The sequence below is a fragment of the Ylistrum balloti genome, unplaced genomic scaffold, assembly GCF_031769215.1.
Source record: "Ylistrum balloti isolate Yb309-2 unplaced genomic scaffold, AGI_CSIRO_Ybal_v1 Utg369640, whole genome shotgun sequence".
Lineage (NCBI taxonomy): Eukaryota > Metazoa > Mollusca > Bivalvia > Pectinida > Pectinidae > Ylistrum > Ylistrum balloti.
In genome coordinates, this window is record NW_026781901.1 from 1,085,065 (window position 1) to 1,095,645 (window position 10,581).

The window sequence follows — 10,581 nt, forward strand, 5'->3', positions numbered from 1 at the left end:
GGAAGACATTTGGTCATGGATACTCAATAAACGACGTATTTCCCTCAGCAGTAGAGAAAATTTATATTTGGCAGGAATATGTTGGGTACCATTGATGTTGGCAAATCATTTTCAGGAATTATACTTTTAAAAACTGAAAATGTCATACCAATTTATTCTGGGAAAATGTAATGCTGTAATAGGTAGTTCATCAGCCAAGGCAAAACATGTCACGTGATACAAGCTGTTGTGAACATATGATAGTGTACGAAATGAGTATCCTTCCCTTCTATACCATTTGGTATTCATTGGTCGATTTCGTTTTTGTCTCCCGTACTTCCATACTTTTTATCCCTTACTTCACAGACAACAGAACATTTGATTTGTACCGAGTCATCCTCAAATGTTTGTTTTGAGGTGTTGCTCTTCTTGTCTTTATCCTTTTTTATAATTATATCAAATAGAAATCATCGGACATGGAAGTTTTGATATTTAACGTGAAAAACGTACCTAGAGTGCAGCCAACGGGTTTTGTCTAGACGAGTGACCTTGACAAAATATATTGAAACAGAGTTATCCATGATTATCATACAGGCCATCAAGTAAGTATGTGTGTAAGGGGACATAGCCGGTATCGAGCTAACTTATCTCCAGTTGTATGGGCAGCATTAATCAATGCTTGCCTGATTTCTACTAAATCTTCATGAATCAAAATATTTACGGAGCCGACTGACGTTGAAAGGAGATAGGTGATAGCTCATGTCAGGGTCGAAGAGAAAATGTCTTAGAGGTAATATCGCAGAAAACTTCAGTATTCAGGAATGCAAGTCTTTCATCATGACCAGGAGGTAAAAGGTCAAATTATAACATATGGATGGAATATTTTCTTCGGTGTGGTATTGCTGATAAAATAACAGTTATTATATGACAAGTAGGATAATATTCTACGGTTGTGTTATCAGAAAAATATTCTATTAGCAGACGGATTTTAGGTAAATGGAAGTGTAATTGTTTACAGAATGAATATCAATGTTCAATTAGTCATTGGTTCTCATTTTCGTGCTAGGTTTTGACAATTCAATTCCAAGTGCGTTGAATAAGGGCAAAATATGAACAAAGGAACTACTTACTTTTAGTCTCCTGGGAAAGTACGGTGAAAATAAGACCATATGTTCTCATAGTGAATTGTAATGATATACTTCACTATGTAACAATTGAAAACTCAAATGACATGCTATGAATACAACAGATACGTTGATATCAATTCACACTAAAAATCAAGGACAAGATGACAAAATATGATTAACAGTGATATGTCGCCGGTGTCAATGAGGTTTTTCTCCTGTTCCAATTAGGTTTGAAAATCTAGGCCTTGAATATCACTGACGAGTCTCAGAAGGACGAAACAACTGTATTATGTAGCATCACTGACGAGTCTCAAAAGGACGAAACAACTGTATTATGTAGCATCACTGACGAGTCTCAAAAGGACGAAACAACTGTATGATGTAGCATAACCGACGAGTCTCAAAAGGACGAAACGATTGTATGATGTAACATCACTGACGAGTCTCAGAAGGACGGAACAACAGTATGAAGCAGTTTAATTAATTGCCTGGCTCTAACTTATCCAACTTTAAATTTGAATAAAAAAGGTGATGCAGTTGTATGGCCTTTATATATTCCTTCTCCAATTTCTGTCCTTATCACTGATGTGTAAGTTGTAGGTAGATAATAATGGTTGGATACCTTCAAAACATCATCCCCAATTCCATGTTGTCAGAGAGATTGTTGAATGATTTCCTTCATATAGCCAGTGCGAAAAACATTTAATGTGGCCAATTATCTTTGTCAACTGAGCTAATCCAATTATCCATTCCTCTTCAACAAAGCAGGCTTGTTATATTTTAATGGATACATATGTGCAAAGTGGTCACCAACACTAGCTTTAAGAGGTTACCTCCTAACACAGGAAGTATTTGACTTCCGTTTCACAGACTACATTATTTCGTTACAGGTTTGTTCTACTTCAGCATTCATTAAAACCTGTTAACATCAAATCACTATTTAAATTCAAAATGTTATGCATATACATTATATTACCGATATAAGTCTAGTTATGTTATGTTTTTAAAATCGTAAGACATATATTTTTTTGTTATATACTATATGTTAAGAAATGTGTTTCTGATTTTTCACAAGCCAGCTCTCCTCGACAGGACTGAACATACGTATAGTGTCTGAAGTCGTATCTTGTTTATCCATAAAATAAGTAGAAAAATCACTTGTCAAAAAAAAGAGGCATTTAAATGTTCTCCTGTCGGGAATTGGTTCATTTTAAAGTAGAAATATTCGAAGATTTTAGCGTGATTCATTCTCTAAATCTAGACGTAATCGTTCTATACAAATGTAGAGTTCCTTCTAATACCCCCTCAGCACCGACAAACCTCTCCGATGTTGGATAGTTGCCAACACGCCTCTTCTAGAAACAGGAAGTGTTTGTTGAATACCTGTGATTTCCTATTACCCAGACACGCCTCAAGTGAATTATGATGGAGTGTGGAAGTAAATTATCTTCCCCAGAGAATACAATTACACTAGAAAAACATATATTATCTTAAGGTCGTTCAAGGAAGTTCAAGATTTAGCGTAACATTCGTTCAAATAATTTCCCCAGTTATGTCGAGAATTTTGTGTTCAATTCATAATTTTTTGTATAGCAGCAGTAAAAATATGGTCCATTGATGATTAGTTCATTGTTTGGGTGTTTCAATTATTTCATCATTATTTTATATATTTGGCGATTTTTGTTGTCCAATCACAGATGGCCTTTGCGTGAATAACATTAAAATTAGAGTACCGTACCGATTCCTAACCATTCTTGGACACACTGGCTGACCGTGAGTACCGTCAGCTTGGTTTGCTGTCTAATATCGGTTACGGAGGTGTGATAAAGGTATACCTCTATCTTGACATGGCGGTGTAACGCGCGGACGACCGCTCCTGGGACGGTCATACAATTCCCATGTGGATCTGAGACGCCCAACTAAATTAGATATTGTTGCCTCATGAATACGATATTGTTGGGATACATGACATTACGAATGCTTCTGCATTAATAGAGCAATGACCTTACCACTATCGACTTAACTCACACAAAGGAATGTTGTGTAGCTGATCTGTACTGTTCCGAAGTTCGCTTTGAAATGGGTTACCAGCAATTATGGTGCAGGAGTATTTTGGATACACGCTTTCTGGAAAAATCTTCTGAAAGCATTCAGAGTCGAGCAGGCTTACGATCGGCTGAATTTTAGCTGAAGAACATTTTCAAGGTGCACGGAGGTAGCACAGTGTCAAAAATTAAATTTCTTCCACGTGTTTAAAGGGTAGATTACAAAAACAAAAATTGTGTTTCTTTTTTTTTTTCATCTTGTATTGTTTACATCACATGACAAAAATGTAAAATAGGGGTATCTATCATACATTCAGCGAAAGAAATAAGCATTTACAGTCAAAACGTTTAGGTAGAGAATTAAAGTGTGCGCAAAGCAACAAAGATAATACTAATGTAACATAATCGTAATCCAAAATAAAATAATTTCTATCGATAGTAACCTTACATGTCACACGTCCTTTTCATTCAGGTTAATTACAACCCGGCATTGTGAGTGATGTCGCTGATGGGTTGATGAATAAAAGACATCTACGCTGATCATAAACAACCTCCAGATACAACTTCATGTAACGCATCCTCATGTATGACAAGACAGTAATTTACACGATATTTCAATCTGCATGCTTTTCCTACGCAGAACCCTGACATGACCTTTAAATGAAGTGGGTCTGTAACTGTAGGACACCGTGATGTGATATAACGGAAGTAGTGGGTTTGTTATACAATTTAGATGTATTTACAGCAGCAAACATATACACATCAATGTATCACTTCCGTACCAATTCACTAATGGAATAAACCTGTTTGACTGGGAAAACTAAAAATATAGAATCACATTAGTGCTACAATTAAAGATATCAGTACGCGATGCTATCTGTCGTAGACTGAAACCATCAGAAATGTATCTCCTAATTGTCTTAGTGAAGTTCTATATGAGGGAGTTGATTCGCAACGTATGTTGTGTTTAAAAGGATAAAAAGTGGCGTTTGTGATTAAAACTTGTAGGAAGGATTAACTGTTATTCTTTTTATAACTACAATATGTCGTCTTTGCCATCGTTACCATTAAGACATTTAACAATTCCTTTATAGGAAAGCTGATCGTCAGCAATTTTGCTTATATGTGATTTTCACTGTTAATTGGAATTAGAAACTATTATACAATTATTGACTCTCAGTTAATACCAGGATTTATCCACATATGAAAATCTATAATCACCAAGGTGTTATAGAATATATTTGACTGGCGTAAAATTAATGTAATATTTCTTCGTTGAACATCGATCATGCCATGTAGCACATTTACTTAACATTCTTATTTCATCTATCGCTATATTCTATAAAACGTTTGGCTAGACATCAAAGACAGCTACTACATGTTATCATAACGATCACTTAAAACAATTTTATTCAGAAGTTTACGATTCGGATACTAAATATGACACTGCATGTCTTTAATAAGAAATTCCACATGCAGACAGTACCTTTCACGTGAAGGAGACAGGTGGTCTGTCTATATCATATAACCTTGAATTCAAAGTTGCTGCAATATGCTGCCTAGCACTGGTGATTTTGGAACCTGGTTATTTTATGGTGTATTTGTGTAGTTGTTTCTGTCAATCAGAATCAATTCAGGAATGTTTGCTGATAAAACATTGAAAGGTGCCAACATAAACATTATCATTTGCCATCATATAATGAACAGAGACTATGACTTCATTCATATGAGATGAATGAAACAAGAGTGCTTCCATTCTCTTCATAAAGCTTATATGAAATGAGTGTAAGAATATGTTTATTACACACCGTAGGATTTTGGAAAGAAATAATAAAACAAGAATTTATGAGACACAAATTCTAACATGCCGACATTCTCACTCCGTGTGTCTCTCCGGTTGGCTGTACAATACATCTGACGCCATCAATCTATGACGTAACAAGTGGAACTTCAGCCAATCACAACTAGGTCATATTGCATCTGAGTCCTAACAAATAATTTGCAGTGGGTGTTATTAAACAAATGATAAGGTGGTTAGGTCTTTCAGAAACTCTAGATCTCAATATTTAACAGAAACTTACTTTACACAAGGATCAGGTGGAGAGGAATCACTTTACACACGAACCGAGTGTAGAGAAATCTATTTACACAGGAACCGAGTGTAGAAAAATCTATTTACACAGGAACCGAGTGTAGAGAAATCTATTTACACAGGAACCGAGTGTAGAAAAATCTATTTACACAGGACCTTGGACTGTATTTGGTCTGGTTGTTTTGTGACGTAAAACACAAACAACATCACTATTGTGCATGTTTACAACACATATATATCATGGATGCACGTGGGCATGTTTCGGTAGAGATAATTTGTGGTTAAATCTCCCAAACATTGGCTTGGGTATCAATCACCGAACTAATTGTTAAATGGACTCCGAAACTAATATCCCGGTGTGTCGTGTAGCTAAGGGAGGAATTTATTCAGAATGAGGTTGAAACATGAAGAATGCATGTGCACGCGTGAAGAATGTGTAACTTGCATCGGAACAGGATTACATATAATGTGCATTCCTTGATGAACGTTGGCGTGTTATCTGAAATATTTCTGCGAATGTGTACGACTTAGTTACCTATTACAAAGATCCGTCATTTCTTCATCAAAACTTAAAATACTGTTTTGAGGCACACCAGAGGACACTCTAACCACTTCTTACTGTACTGTATAATTTCAGTGGTAGTAAATCATAACGATGACGTCATGTGAAAGTCTGTCGAGATTTTTTTAAAACCAAAGTTTGGAAGACCGACCGTTTGAATTCTTGTGTAATAACGAAAATGACAAATGGGTCCAACATACAATGTCTTTCCGAGAACCTACATTTTATTCATTTCATATTTGCATTGTTGTTTATTTTGATAACTGAAATACCAAGAATGTTTTTGGTTGCCAAGACAGCCATCGGTAGCTATTTTCGAAATGGCATTTTCTTTGTGATCGTTGAACAACTTTGTCTTCTTTAAATGTAGACAAAATCATCATGTCACAGACACGTCATGTCATAGGTACATCATGTCATAGGTAAATATTAATTTTGTCAATGCGTAGGTGATGAATCATAGTAAAGAAATTTGTTACAATTGATGTGACTGAACTAATGATCACTACTACGTATAGCATGAGAGGCTTGTGTCACTGATATAAAAAAAATGCCTCAATTTACAAACCATTTATAATTTTAACAACGAGAAACGTCAGGACAAGATTAACCTGGCGGGTTTCGTTACGACACTCCCTCAACACCTCTGTTTATTCTCCTAATCCTTGTTCTGGGGTCTCCGTGTAAATCTTTTCGTTTTTTTGTCATATTTTGCCAAAGTTTCAAAGAATATGAATTTGAATTACGTTCTTGACTTGTCGATATTTGTTTGTCTTACACAAAACTCAAAATAAAAAATCCAAGCATACGCAAAATAGTCTTTACGGAATACTATATGTTATAACATAAGCCAATGGGTGTAGGTCAAGACCATGTGATCCCATCATTCCGATCGTTCCCAGAATCACTGATTTGATTGCCCTTCATCCAATAAACGACTTATCGGGTTGTTCAACTATCCAACCATGTCTCTATTCCACGAATAAAAACGGGTGACTGACAAAACAATTTTTCTCTCCTTACATCTCAGCTGTAAACATCACACCTTTAGCATTTGTGCTGACCATCCACATTAGACAAAATGAAAACTTTAATCTTTCATCAATTAGAATGATTTCTATTCACAATTAAACACGTTAAAAATCCCGAACAACTTTTGTGTCATGCTTGATGAAAAATACTAAAGAGAAAGTTCGAAAATATCCCATGTGTTCAGTTTACTCCTTTCGCAATATACAGATTAAGCTAAAGCAAATAGGGTAATTGTGGCATACTAGTGAAATGCTTTAGGGAGGAATTTCAATTAAAAGTTCTGAACGCAATTTTACTGGCTTTATTACTTTAATCGTATGTATTGGTATGAAAAGGCATTCGGTTATTAACCAGGAATGTTTCAAAATAAATGTTTGTAATTACTGAGTCGTATGTCTTAACAGGGGTTAAAATAGTGCGTTTCCGACCGCTTTATGATGATCTTCATCTCCCACTTTGAGGCGATGTTTCAAAGAAAATTTTCTTTTTTATTGTACGGTTTTACAGCGAGTGATGGTTAAAATAGCAATCGCAATCTGTGTAGACAGCAATTGATGGTATCTCAGACCACAGGAAATGTCTGATACAAGTATCTTTGATAGAGCATATTTAATACAGGGAAATTAATCCCATGTATCAAAATGCTGCAGACATTTTGCATGTCTGCAAAAACTGCTCGAAATGCATAACCGTATATGTAGGCGATCACGTGTTGTGAAAAGTATGTTGGGAGGCTACATTAAAACCCGGTCAAATTTCTTTATATATTTAGTGTTGTATACAGATAACGTAATGTGCTGTGATCGCTCTATAAATACTGGAATCTACTTGTTCCGTCATTTGCACGAGAACATGTTATATTAAACATGGCAATGTGACCTTGATGTGTCAGTAATTGTGACGACATTAAGGGCGTCTCGTGAACATTCCCGAAAGATGTAAGCGTTCAACTGTTATAAATACTATATCGTTTACATGTCCCCTGGTTAGCTGCGAGATCGACAAGGAAATGTATGTTACTTGTAAAGATTTGAAATGTTTTTAAGATGGATACCATTACAAAGCAGATATCACAGTAAAAACACATCGGGAAGGCAATCAGCCAGTACTTAATTTGGATATTCGGCCTCGTGCGCCGTCACGTGGAATCAAATATGTTTGACTATCGCATGAAATGGCGTGGAATATTTGTATAGTATTACATATTCTCTATTAATACGTTAACTCTTCGCTTTGCAGTAACAACATCACTATAAACAACGACACAACCCGCTTTCAATCTTAATTTAATTAGTTTCGGTCTTTTTAAGGAAGAACTTACCATTTCCATGTAATGATACAAACTAAAATGCAAATATGAAAAAACACTACTGCATGCCAATTCAAATATAATAATTAAGCTTGAACTTAGTATCTATTTACAAATCATAAACACAATTATTGGAGAACGAATTAACCGGCATCGAAAGACACTATTTCTTGTCTGCTTTATGTAAGGCATATTTGAATTGGCATGTCGTAGTGTTTTTTCATATTTGCATTTTAGTTTGTATCATATATTGTCCGATTAATATTTGTTTCTTCATTGATATGCTAAATTTCATTTATCCCCTTGAAAATACTGTGTGAATCATTTTCTATAAATACATACGTATTTGGTCCTCTTCTCCGAGGGATCTAAACTTCTCTTATCGGATGTGACAAGGTGTTGGGTGACCTGTCTCGCCAGATTGGATTTCCCAAGGTACTCCACCCTCTTCCTATAATAAAACTCCTAACGTGCTTCTGTCTACACACAAATAATAATTCACACATTTATAGTCTACATACATAACTTGTTCCACAAAAATATCCGAATGAATTGTCGTTTCTCAGTCTCACTGCTCCTTCCATATGTCGACATGTTAAATGCATTTTGAATAAAGTAATTTATATGATCAACTAACGAATATACCTCTTTGGAAGTGATGACTTTGAAATATATAAAATGTGTATAACATTGTGAAACACTAACTCGTAAATTAGAAAACATGTTGGTCGTGTTTACTTATAATAACCACAAAGATATATCATTCGCACACAATGTACGACAGCAATTAACAAACATCTGGCGAAAGGTAGTTGGAGACTTCCTCATTCAACAACCAGATTAAAAAAAAACATTTGTAATCCAGGTTTCCCGAGAAGTCTACATCGGAGACGTTCATCTAAAACGAATGAATATACATTTCCTTTTTCACTTATCTTTCCATACGAATCTGTCATTAGTCAACCCTGTTGATCAGCATCATACCGTGACCTAATGAAATTAATTTGTAATACTATACATATTATGTTAAGTCGTATTCAATCACTCTTAGTTATCAACAAAATACCAACGTTAATATAATCATAATCCAAACTCAAAGTCAATAAAACAATGACAAAACAAGAACAAAAACAAAAACAAAAAAAAAAAAAATACACGGAGTCTCCTGAAAAAAGTACAAGGAGAATAATATCAGATGTTCCGGAAGAGTAAGCGTCTGCTTCATCTATGATACTCTCCATGTAAACCTTGGTCAATCCAAGTAAGTAATGTCACGTTCTCAAATTAAAACAAGGTATTAAACAACGGAACTTACTGGCAAACTTATGAGCATCAAACACGTACAGCTTCATGTCGCAAATAAGAAACAGAATATTTCTCAATGAGATCACGAACTTTCCCATGATTTTCATTAACCGGCATCTTTTGAAACCATGTGTCATTATGTGTTTGTCCATCTACTGACGAGTTCTCTCACGGAAATCGTGATAATGGAAATTTAAGAAACAATAAGAAATTCAGCTCATGTATTCTGAAGAGTAGCTGTCGTTAGTGTTATCAATGACGTCCACTAAATAAACTCAAGTCAAGTAAGTAATGTCACGTATCTAAAGAAAAGAACAGGGTTATTAACGACAATTCTACCAGAACGATTTGAATAAGACTATGCACGCGACGATTAAACTTAGTCTCCATCCATCTGTATCTCTTGAAACCTTCTTCTTTTTTAATCAGCTCCCGATACTTATCCTAGGTATCGTTATATTTGGTACCAGAACAAAGAAACCGTCAGTTGGAGGAGTAGAATTTTCCTGTCTAAAAATGGAAAATTGGAATCCTCATTCTTATCAAATAGCTCAGTAGAAAGTGTCATTGATGGTTTCGCTGTAAGTGAAGACCGAGGTAAGCTGCTGACGATTAAGACTTATTGGGGACACGTCAACTGGACAGAGTCAATAATTTCCTGTAATTTAAGATGAGGAACATATCAAAGAGTTAAAGGAAAGACTTCACAACTCTGTCTTACCAGTTCTAATGAGCCTTTGCTTTTCTCATTCTTAACAAAAACAAGTCTGACAAAAGAAGATTTGTTTGTGATCAGTTCGTCATGCTTGTGGATGTTGATGTCCTCAACAAGCCGGAATATTGTTGACAAGTAAGATACCATTTCCTGAGGATCAATGCAATGGCATTTCAAAATTTCTTTGGCTACACAATATCTCTATCGTGTCATAATATGCGAAAAAAATATGATTGATATTTCTTTTCTGACGAATACATGAAATAAACCCGTTTGGTAGGTCATCTTGTTTCAGATTCCAAAATTATCTAAGACCTTCAACTAAGTATAATCAGTATTATGAACTGGTAATATCTCAATTTTCCTGTTGCTATCACGAAACGGATGTATACAGCTGTAATTAGCAGTATGATGC